Source organism: Pteropus vampyrus, unplaced genomic scaffold, assembly GCF_000151845.1.
Source record: "Pteropus vampyrus isolate Shadow unplaced genomic scaffold, Pvam_2.0 Scaffold221, whole genome shotgun sequence".
Classification (NCBI taxonomy): Eukaryota; Metazoa; Chordata; class Mammalia; order Chiroptera; family Pteropodidae; genus Pteropus; species Pteropus vampyrus.
In genome coordinates, this window is record NW_011889002.1 from 617,591 (window position 1) to 630,469 (window position 12,879).

Here is a 12,879-nt window from a genome sequence, read left to right on the forward strand (position 1 = left end):
TTTCATCACGTACAAACCCTATATTTTACTCTGTAGTCTGGTAAAGCCTCTTTGTATTTCATTATTGAGAGCTCTCATAGGGAAAACCTCTATTTTATTTCTTCAAAATAAAAGAAATGTAGTTATTTAATCATGCCCCCAACTTTTGGGGAAAAAGTTTACTGGTGTTTGCTGAAATTTTGAAAATTAAATTACCAAAGGAGCATTAGCTTTATTATATTCACATTCTACTTATCTAAAATACCTTTCTTCTCAGTCACCATATTCATTCTATACCTATTTGAATATTCAAACACTAAAGTTCAGCAAAGAAGTTATCAATTTATTAAGCAAATAGTTCTATTGTATTTCAAATTTCTAAATTTAATATAATATTTTGAAATATAGGAAATATAAGTTTAGCCATTCCTTGGCAATTCTTGATTGCTTAGACTATTATGGAAATCTTTAAGAAGTCATATTTCTAAAAAGTATTTTAGTGTATAAACAATAATACAACTTTAGAAAATCACCAGCTTGACACAATTATTTTTATTTGTCCATATTGCATTTTTGTTCTTATTCTTACTTCATTCAGAACTATAAATCTATAAGCTGATCTTTAACCTAAAAGTTTATCCTAATTTTTCTGTTTCTACTCATTATGGCAGGATCTGTTCTCTGAAAGCAGATACTGAGAGTTCGAATTGTTAGATGTTTATTAGGGATTAATATCTGAAAATTGAAGGGGAAGGAGGCAGGCGGCATTGCATACAGGAAAAACTTAATAGTGGAGACATAACATGTCTGTTAACTGGGCAGGAAGATTTGGAGTGAGTATTGACTGTCAGAGTGCCCGTGTTGGGCCAAAATGGCTTAGCCTTTCTACTTCCACTCTGCTTAGTCACAAGATTTGGGCTGCCTTGGGCAGGGCATGACCTTGGGCAAGGCAGCTCTTTGAAGCTGAAGCAGATCATGAAGGAGCCATAGACTAGAAGCTGCCTGCTGCCCACACTCCCTAAAGATGGGCAGTGTACCCGCATTTTTACCACACTCATCCTCTTTTGATTGCTAGTGACAGAAACCAAAGTCAAACTGGCTAAAATTCTATAGTAACTCCAGGTATTGTTAGATCCAAGCACTCAGTTGACACTTATAGAAATCTATTTTTTCTTTTCATTTCTGTGTTGGCTTTGTTCTTGGAGAATTTGCCCTAATACTCACCAATGTAGCTACTAGCAGCCACAGCTGACAGGGAACACAACTATTCTAAGATTTCTGGCAAATTTCTTGGGAGTGACATTGATTCACTAAATGTCCATCCACCACAGAAATTGAGAGACATGAACTGAAAGTTGTGAAGGCTAGTTCCTCACTGCAAAATTGAAATGCTGTTACCAAAAGAAGACAGAGGGGATTCTGAGCAGATGAAGACTATAGTATCTTACTTTCTTTGACACAGTCATTGGTCTAAGGGGTGATCACCTTAGCCAAACTAGGCTAATCAGCTCTTTCTTCCTGGAATTAGAAACTGAGTGGAGATATCAACACTCAAGATTGTTAGACATGAAGGTAGTCTCTGAAGAAAATTATATTTCTGTAATTGTTTTCAAATCAATTTTACTATCCTATCTCCACTTTTTGAAAACCTTGGTTAATTTAAGTATTTCACCTAAAACAATGGAGATAATAATGGTATCTAAAGATTTTTTTAAATGCTTTTATAATTGAAAAATTAATATATATAAATCACTAGCACAAACCGTACATTTTGTAAGTTATCAGTAATATAAATTTTATTTTTGTCATTATTATTAGTATTAAAATTGGTAATAGTGGTTTTAGTAGTATTGTAGAACAACTTTAATCAAACAGCTACCGTATTCTAAGCAGCATTCTTGATGCTATGGAAGTTACCAACATAAATCAGACATAAATTCTATGCTTAAGATGATCCAGTCTGGTGTAAGGAATAATTAATGTATTTATTATAATGTATTAATTATATACACTATTTTATAGTTAATTTAAAAAAATAAACTTTGAACATTCTAGTCCCCTTAGCTGTAACTTTGCATTGCATTGTTGTATGTTAATGAATTGGATGCCTATAAATATATGTATATCCATATATGTGTACATATATGGATATATAAATAATATATATTTTTTTATAACAGGCTAAGATAAAGAAAAAATATTTTAAGCAATATGAGTGGTTTCTAAAATCTGCATATATTTATTTAATATAAATTATATTGGATTTGCATACCAACTTTCACAACAGAAAAACTATACTGAAGCATAGTCATTACAATGAGAAGCTATACACCTTCAGCCATTTGTTAATATCGATTCCTGGTTAAATTCCTTTAAAGTGTTGTTCATAAAATTAAGCAGAAAAATATTGTTAATATTAAAATAAAATATCAATTTTTAACTTATTTGTGTTATACCCCTCTTTTTCTTTAAATGTATTAATTCATATTTCTTTATTTTAAATAGAGTGATTTACTGCAAAAATATGACCAGGTAGATGTTAATTGAAACTTCTTGGGTCAAGGATTATAATTTATTAATTTTTGTATATTTAACAGTGCATAGTTAATAGTCATCACATATTCATAAATAAGCGAATAAACAAAAAACAATATACCTTCCTTCTAAGAATATCAATGATGCCTCTCAAGTTCATTAGAAATAGCAACTGTGGTCCCTGAACCAGTACCTATCTATAAACTTTTTACAAGTGATCTTCAATGAGGAAAAGAACTTATGCTAGAGTGTAAATCAACTATCTCATAGACGCACAGTTTCGTACTGCTAAATTTGTTTTAGACTATCTCATTGAGGAAAGCACTATAATGATTTACAATCTTAGCTGATTACAGATCCGTACCAAAGTGTTTATCTACCTGCTACTATGGACTAAGAAACTAACCTTGATATTACAAAGCAAATCTTAACACACAATTTTATATCTTCAAACTTTTGAATAACTAGGTGAGTAGCTAGAGGTCATTAAGAAAAAAAATATTTAACCATGAACTTTTTTTCTTATTGCCTTCATTTTCATAAGGTATATATATGTGTGTGTGTGTGTGTGTTTAATTTATGAAGCTCTTTAATTATTATGTTACTCATTACTTTGTCTTACCCACTATCTGTACTCTATAGAACTCAGGAGTTCTTTGATCACAAAACCAACTTACTCCTTAGCAGTAGGACCATGGTGGGGGAAAAAGAAACCAATACAGCATAGGGCTCCTGAAACCAAATAGCTTCTAGGGCCTGCCACCCAGGAAGAAATATTCAATTCAACATACTTTATCCAAAAGGACATGAAAAAAGATTATTGAACAATGAAAAAAATTTGCAATGACTACAGATATGAATGGTGTTGTGTAGTTGTGTGGAGCACAAATCTATACAGCCCTGACATTCTAGGCCAGTGTCAATACCTAAGGAGTTCCAATCAAAAGTTGGGCCCAATAAAAAAAATATAGATGCTTAAAAATGTGAAGCATCAAGATAGGCAGCAATGCTGAAGAGCAAGGCCATAACCAATGGCACTAATGTAAATGGTGAGCTACAACTCTCAGAGGAAATTGGGATTTATAAAAGAGAAAATTTTTCAGGGCTTTAGCCAAATTGGCTGGAATTTCTGATAAAACTCATGTCTTTAAAGAACAAGTGGCCCAACTATAAGAATCAAGAAAATCTATAGCTTTATTTGGCCAGGTATCATTGCACATACACCATTTTATAGAAATCTTAACAGGGATTATATTCAAAATATACTTAATAAAAAGTATGGTACAGTTATCAACCAATCAGAATAAATACTGATTATAGCTAAAGAAACAGATCTTGAGAATCTTGCTATATGCCAAGAGCTGACTTCTTATTGTTGTTGGATCACAGGGAAGTCTTAAGGCACTGGTTCCCAAACATGACTGCATTTTGGAATCAACTACGTTTTTTTTTTTTTTTGAATACTGATGGATACTGGGTCCCATTCTTAGAGATTCTGAGTAGTCTGGAGGGTGCGTAGATATAGGGACCTAAGTAATTAAAGTATGCAGCAAAATGTGAGAATCACTGATCTAGCATTCCAAAACGAAACCAAAAATCAAAGAGCAAACACTCACACGTGTGAAATATTTGTTATCAATAATTTAAAAATAGTTTACTTCAGTTTCAGTTATTCTTAATTTCTTTTTTTTTAATGCAATTCATTTTTTTTTAACTGCCTACAGCACCTGGTATGATTCCTAGGAGGTCTCCCATCCAAGTACTAAAAAGGTCCGACCCTGCTTAGCTTCTGAGATCAGAAGAGATCCGGCAAGTACAGGGCGGCATAGCCATAGAGTTATTCTTAATTTCTAAGAAAAAAGATTATTACTGTGGTTTCATATTTATTTATTACTATTTTTACTCTTATTATCCTCTCATCACCATCTCAAAAATCTTATCGACCTTTATCTTCCAAGTTTTAGTCAATATCAAATATTGGTCACCTGTCTTTGTTCTGTAATAGAGGTTAAATGCATTGCCTTACGGTTGAGAATGACCCTTTATTTCACAAAATATTGTGAAGAGTTTTAATTGCCATAGTGTATTATCACCATTTATAAAATTATTTTTCTTTCTTTCCTAAAGATTTCTAGTCAACAGGAAATCCTTTCAACAAAGTCTCTCCTGTCTTAGAAGATTATGCACAGAAATTACTTTTTGATAAGCTTTTATTGGCACCTCACATCAATATCTGTGACCTGCTCTATACCAGAGAAGATTTTGTTTAAGCTTTGTCTTGGCTAAATACAGAAATTAAAGGTATGGACCAATTTTTGAATAAGCGTAACAATTCTCTTTTTATGTGCATTATGGAACCATGCATTTGAAACATGTTGTCAAAGGCTTTTTTGTCTTCTGGTGTTATACGAAAACAAGGTCATCTCAAAGGAGTAGAGGAAACTGAAATGTGTTCCACCTTAATCAGATTCACAGTCATGTCCTAATGTAATTTGTCCTAATCCATTTCAGAAGAAGACAACCATTTATGATTCCCAGAGACCCGTGGGAATAAACATGGCTATATGGAAATCCCCTGAGTGTTCTATCTACTACATTTACCAGTTCATAAAAAAGCTAATTACATTTTGGAAATGCAGCTTTATGAATTCAATGTATATTTTAATGCAAAAACAGACCTAGGCACTTCAGAGTCATATGGTCCTATTTGCTGGCTGTACACAGATTGTATTTTGGATTTAGTAATTTGTTTCAGAATGAGGAGTGTACATTTTACTGCATTATTCTGACCACATATGTGTCAATGTTTGAGAGAAAATTCTATTTTTAGAGGTTTTACTGAAAAAAAAAATAAGTAACACAACATAGTAATAAATTACCCTGTAATATAATACAAACTGATTGGTCCCAGATTTTTTTCCCTGATGCCTTAGAAGATAAATACATTAAGTGGTTTGTTAAAAAAATTAAAATTTTGAAAAAGACCCACCAAATTTCTGTCTCTGTGAAACATTAAGCTATAGTAGAGAATACTGCCAAGGATAATGAGTCTACAAGTTTATTTTACAATAAAATCTTTTCCTTAGATTTTATATTTCATTACAAACCTGTTTTTACAAAAGCAATGTTTTCTATAAACAGAACTGGTAATAGATGACACAGTTCTAAAGCAAGCCAGAAATGTAAATAATCAAAGAATTTTTGTTTACTTTTCTGCAATAATCATAAAATCATACTGACCTAATATTTCATCATTTATTTATTTATTTTCATCTGATGTATTTTTTTAATCTCTGGTACATTTTGATGTTCATTTGTTACTAAATTAACTCTACTTTGCTCTTCCCAGCCAAAAGTGCTATATCTTTTCATTTAGTCAGTGGTGCAGTTTCATAGGCCAAGCAGCACAAATTATGGATGTGGTAAGAATAGTATAGTTGTTCACTGTTTTGAGGGAGCGTGATCTTTGAGGAGTTCTGGAAATCAGATCTTCCTCCAAAATATGAAAAATCATGAATTAACTAATTGACAAAAATATAATTTCGATTGAACTAAAACAAAGTAACATCTAAATTTAAATAACTGTATCTCTGTGTATTTGTCAAAGCTTCTCTAAGCCATGACTAAAGATGTATGTAGCTATTTAATTTCTTAATGTTTGGCCATACCTTTGGTCAATAGTAAGATTTAAATTTCAGACCCCTGACCTTCTAAACACTTGGTAAATGAGTGTTCTCCATCTCGTCTCCCCACCCCAACCCCATTTATGTCACCCAAAAAAACCTTAATCTTTCATCTAGTATTCTTCTCTCCACCTTCCTTTCTCATCTCAAGAGTCCCCAGTGACTTCTTGGGAGATAATTATGCCTGTAGCTCAGGGACCTAAAGTAATCACCAAGCTTGGCATGAAAGGATGCTGGAATGCAAACTGAAGTGCCAAGCAACAAAGATTCAGTACAGATATTAAGAAAAGAGAGTGCATTAGAGCAATTATTCAGTTGGCCCGATTTCTGCCAGCCTACAGGATACAGCAAAGAGGCCAAAGCATAAACACCACCTAGTATTACTCATAATGACTCATTGACATTTGTTGTTCAGGACCCAGTGGAAGTCTGCATAAAGATCGGTGCTGTGGTAACAAAATTTCCAGAAAAGAAAAACAAATCTTACAGACTCTTTGGCTCTTAAATAGTACATGATCAACTTCTCTCTGTGTCTCCCTTTTAAGTTTGTGGTTACTATAAGAAGCTTTGTTTAGAGAAGCTGAATCATAAAGTATCACATGTAAAGTCATGAAGTGGTGTTAGAATGAACAGTAAGCTCAGTTGATTAGAGTCTAATGCAGCTGAGAATGAAATTTAGAGTGTGATTACTGAATGAGATGCTGGCATTCACACTGTCACAGTCTATAACCCAAATCCCCACCAGCCACTTATTAATGTTTGCTTTTTATCACAGGGGCCAAATGAAATAGCGCAGAATCATCAACATAACTCGAGAAACAATTTTGAATGCTGTAATAAATGTAAAGCTCTCACATCAGAAATGCAGCATGCATCATCAATAAGATGACAAAGTGGAAAAGATACAAACTAAATTATTTGGAAGAAAGTTTCAGATTTCACAGGACTGTCCGTCCCTCTTTGCTTGCAAAAGCCACAGATTATACTCCTGTAGTAAGTGTTATTTCACTCAAAATTGAAGTTTAGACAATGAATGATATAGCCATCCTTGTTTTAGTCAATATGACATGACTCAAAACTACCATTTTGAGCTTCTTCAATTCCTCTCATAGTGCCACCTGCTCCACTTACAAGATCTGTCTAAGCTGTATTATTTAAACAAAAGAATGCAATACACAGCAATGATGCGCTTAACTGAATAAAAGATCATTAATAAGAAAAATCATGTAACTATTTTAATCCTGATTTTTAGTATGTTTCTAACTATTTTTTATAAGCTATACAAAATTCCTGTGGAAGGATTCTTAGAAGTGAAACTTATAGAAAAAATCTTAAACTATAAATGGGCCAAACTGTTCTACTTGCTCCAACCTTTAACATTCACACAGCTGAATGATGATAACCAAAATTATCAGATCAACTGCCCCCTGTCCCAGTTGGCAGCTTAAGGCACTGAATAATGGAATCCATTGAATGCTAAATACATCAATTATCTATTTAATTTAGGATATTCATGGCCTGTGATAATTATTCTGAATACTGGCAACTTCAGTTCAAGAACAAAGTTGTAGTATTAGCTAAGCTTATGAGTTAAAAGACAGTTCTTTCTGATTTTCTTTTCAATAATACTGGTTTTGTGTGTGCCAGACATAAGCATGCATTTACTCTAGATAGTTTCTTTGGACAAAGAATTTAAAGCTAGGTCATTCATGGTTACCAAATGTGACCATAATATACCATCTTCTCACTTATACCAATTGTGAAACAATCTACATTAATTGTTTAATTAGATAAAATATTCATCTTAAGTGAAGTTAGGAACACATTTTGGGGGAAGCATCGAGGAAATGGAAACTGAAGTCCTAAATAATTATTGTAATCAACACTGCTACTCATAACAGCAGCTAATAAATATTTGAAGCAACATATAAATAGATTTTCTTTATTTTCTACCTAACAATTCAGATTGGGGTCTACACGCCTAAATTACAAGACAGTGATAACTGTTTTGAAACTAGTTTCCTAGGTAGGTTTAATTAATCACTCCTTAAGCACTAAATGCATTTGTACTTTGTCTTCTCTATATTAAGGTTATTTATTATTAAATAACATTAGTATGATTGGGTCCATAACTACCCATTTTAATTGCATGTGTTTCTTGCAATATGCAATAATGTTGGTAACCTGTTACCACTTTTTTTTTCTTTCATTTAAGACATAAAACTGGAGAAAAACTGAAGTACCTTGCTTTGATTTGATTTAGTGCTTTAGATCCTAACCCATAAGAGAAGTGACTAAACTTAAATTTTATTTCAATTATTTTGATTTTGAAACTTAAAAGAAGCTGTCACAATGATTTCAAAATTGTTTTCTCCAAAACAAATGTAATCTTTGATTCAACTGGGCCAATTAGAAGCATTGTAATATAAGTACAGGACCGGAAAATTAGGTCAGCTGAATTGTCCAATGGTGACAATAAAATGCTGTGCATGAATATTTTCACATACTTACTGTAATAATTCGCTACATAAATGAGCCCCATGACATGAACCTCAGAAATGCCTAAGTACTAATTTATTTTACTTGCTGCATATGGCTATGAACTAAGGCAGCTTTACCATATACTTTCAAGGAAGAGGAAAGACTATTTCTGAAACACTTTTGATACCAATTTGGCCAATGAAGTCAATTGGTCACTCAATTCAGCAGGAATCATTACTCAAGTTAAGAAATAAACTAATTGATGATGCCAAGTAAAATAATTGAACTTATGGTCCCACGGACATTGAATTCAAAGCTAAATGAATGTGAACATTCCTCAAATCACTTTATAACTTGCTTATATATCCAAATACATACATCAATTTTGATCATTCAAGCCTGAAACTTAAGTGTTTTTTTTTGTTTGTTTTTTAAAATTTTTAATGTCACCACATATTTGACCCCTTTTACCCCATCTACCTCCCTCCTCTCCCTTCCACGCTAACTTCCAGTAATCACTAGACTATAGTCCATGTCCATGAGTCTCTGTTTATCATGTTTGTTTGTTGCTTTTAGGTTTATAAGCCACATATAAGTGATATCATGTGTTTTTCAACTTTTTCTGACGGGCTTATTTCACTTAGCATGATTATCTCAAAGTCCATCTATGTTGTCGCAAATGGCAGTATTTCATCTCTTCTTAAGGCTGAGTAATATTCCATTGTATATACGTACCATAGCCTCTTTAGCCAATCATCTATCGTAGGACACTTCAGTTGCTTCCATGTCCTGGCCACCATGAATAATGCTGCAATGAACATCAGTGTGCGAATATCTTTTCGAATATGTTTTCAAATCTTTGGAGTAAATCTCCAGTAGAGGGATTGTTGGATCATATGGTAGATCAATTCTTAGTTTTCTGAGGAACCTCCATACTGTTTTCCATAGTGGCTGTACCAATTTGTCCCACCAGCAGTGTATAAGGGTTCTTTTTTTCTCTGCATCCTCTCCAACATTTGTTATTACTTGTCCTGTTGATAACAGCTATTCTAACAGGTGTGAGGTGGTATCTCATTGTGGTTTTGATTTGCACTTCTCTAATAGCTAGAGATGATGAGCATCTTTTCATATGTTTGTCAGTCATTTGTATGTTCTCTAAGGAGAAGTGTCTGTTCAGGTCCTCTGTCCATTTTTTTTATTTGATTATTTGTTTTTTGTTCTTGTTGCTATTGAGTTGTATGAGCTCTTTGTATATTTTGGATATTAGGTCCTTATCAGAGGCATTGCTTGCAAACATATTTTCTCATTCGAATGGTTGTCTCTTTATCTTGTTAATAGTTTCTTTTGCTATGCAGAAGCATGTTAGTTTGATGTGGTACCATTCATTTATTTTTGCTTTAACTCCCCTTGACTTAGTGGTCAAATCTATAAAATCCTCTTTAAGTCCAAGGTCCATGAGTTTAGTTTCTATGTTTTCTTCTATGCATTTTATTGTTTCAGGTCATATATTCAGGTCCTTAATCCATTTAATTTTGGTGTGTGGTGATAGACAACAGTCTAGTTTCATTTTTTTGCAGGTGGCTTTCCAGTTTTCCCAGCACCATTTATTGAAGAGGCTTTTCTTTCTCCACTGTATGTTTCTGGCTTTTTTGTCAAAAATTCTTTGCCATACAAATATGGGTTTACTTCTGGACTCTAGATTCTGTTCCACTGGTCTGTGTGTCTGTTTTGCTGTCAATACCATGCCATTTTGATTACTGTCACTTTGTAGAATAATTTGAAGTTGGGTAGAGTGATGCTTTCAGCCTCGTTCTTTTTTTTCTCAGGATGGATTTGGCAATTCATGGTCTTTTGTGCTTCTATACAAATCTGATGATTTTTTTGTTCTATTTCTTTAAAAAATGTCAGTGGGATTTTGATGGGAATTGTGTTAAATTGTATAATGCTTTAGATAATAAGGTTATTTTAACTATGTTGAATCTTCCAATCTAAGAACACAGAATATCTTTCCATTTCTTTATATCTTCTTTTTATTTTAATAAGGTCTTATAGTTTTCATTATATAGGTCCTTCACATGTTTCATTAGATTTACTCCTAGGTATATTATTCTTTTTGTTGCAATTGCAAAAGGAATTATTTTTCCACTTCTTTTTCTGATACTTCATTATTAGAGTATAGGAACACTATGGATTTTTGAACGTTGAGTTGTGTCCAGAAACTTTACTGTATTTGCATAGTGTTTCTAGTAGCGTTCTTGTGGAGTCTTTAGGGTTTTCTATATAGAGAATCATATCATCCGCAGATAGTGACAGTCTGACTTCTTCGTTTCCTATTTCATTACCTTTTATATCTTTCTCTTGCCTGATGGCACTCGCCAGGACCTCCAATGTTATATTGAATAACAGTAGAGATAGTGGATAGCTTTGCCTTCTTCCTGATGTTAGAGAGAAGTTTTTTAGTTTTTCACCATTAAGTATAATGTTGGCTGAGGGTTTGTCACATATGGCCTTTATTATGTTAAGGTATTTTTTTTTCTATACAGATTTTATTAAGTGTTTTGATCATAAATGGCTGCTGTATTTTGTCGAAGGCTTTTTCTGTGTCTATTGATATGATCATATGATTCTTATATTTTAATTTGTTTATGTGGTGTATCACATTAATCGATTTGCATATGATGAACCATCCCTGTGGCCCTGGGATGAAGCCTACTTGACCAAGGAGTATAATCTTTTTAATATGTCGCTAGTGTCTTATTTGGAATATTTGCATTGGTGTTCATGAGAGATATTGGTCTCTAGTTTTCTTTTTCTTTGTTATTTTGAGTTAGTTTTTTAATGCTAATGTTCTTTTCCTTGTATGAGTAATCATAATATTCTCTATTTGTATTATGTAGGCCCATATATGCTTTTGATAATAGAACACTGTAACTATTATTTCCCTTATTTTATCATTAATGTATTATTTATTTGTTTATTCATCAAATGTTTATCAAGCATCTACTATATACTATCTTCATTCTAATAACTGAAGCTAAATGATGGGCAGGATAAACAAAGATCCTGCACACTGAATTTTTAGTCAGGCCAGGAACACAGGCAGTTAAGCAAATAGTAACAATAACGTTAAGAGGATTTTAATAGTGTCTGTAGCCATGCCACTCTGAACAAGCCTGATCATGTCTGATCTTAGAAGCTAAGCAGGGTTGGGCCTGGTTAGTACTTGGTTGGGAGACCACCTAGGAAGACCAGGTGCTGTAGGCATAAAAAATAAAAGATAAGGAATTGTTAGCTGACAAAGTCTTTGCAATATATGAGATCAACCAAGGGTTGCCTCACTTAAATAGACAGATAGATGATAGATAGATAGATAGATAGATAGATAGATAGATAGATAGATAGATAGATAGATGATAGATAGATAAAAGGATTTTAATAATGGACATCAAGATTCCATTATTAATAATGGACACTGGGTGCACAAAAGAACATCTCACCTAGTTTGGAGTGAGCAGGTTGCTAAGAGGAGGCTTTCTGGAGGAAATGGAATTAAAGAGAAACTTGAAGAAGCTTGTCAAGGAATGTGAATAAAACCTAGACAGAGCTCTTCAGTTGTTTGTGCTGGGTGGGTGCCTCCTCACCCAGAGTTTCCTATATACCTGGATAACATAAGAAAGTAGTCAAACCTAGCATTCCCAAAACAGATCCAGCCTCAGTAGAAGTATCTTAGCCTACAGTGTTGTCGTTTATAAATGCATTAATTGCAACATTTAAAATTAGGACATTTCACATAGAAATCCACAATTTTGGTTCTTCTTGAAAAATTGGAAGCTCTGGCAATAGAGGGCTGGCCTTCCTGAGTAGCAGTTAATCTCTTTAGACCAAATTTGAGCTGCCCGGTACACTATAGCTCCTGTCATTCTTTACTAATCCTCAATATCGAGTCTGAGTGGCAACTAATATTTCATTTTTCACCTCATCAACTTCACTCATTTAGGTCACTTTCCTGGCCTCTATAGGCATTTTAGCTAGTGATCTACACTTAAAGCTACTCCAGCTTTTGAGTCAAAGAAACACCTGCTTTTTCATAGCCTTTTGGGTATTTGGTTAAGCTGGTCCTTCTTTACTGAAGTATGTGTGTGGGCATAATTCATAACATTTAACATTTAATTCATATTACTAATATATAGGAAACATCACC

The 12,879-nt window shown here is 33.3% G+C and overlaps 2 pseudogenes; one reads left to right on the top strand and one right to left on the bottom strand.

The window, feature by feature from the left end:
* Nucleotides 1-4,229: 4,229 nt before the first annotated feature.
* On the bottom strand, nt 4,230-4,351 carry LOC111747417 (annotated as a pseudogene).
* Nucleotides 4,352-11,823: 7,472 nt separating this feature from the next.
* LOC111747418 lies at nt 11,824-11,942 on the top strand (annotated as a pseudogene).
* The last annotated feature ends 937 nt before the right edge of the window (nt 11,943-12,879 follow it).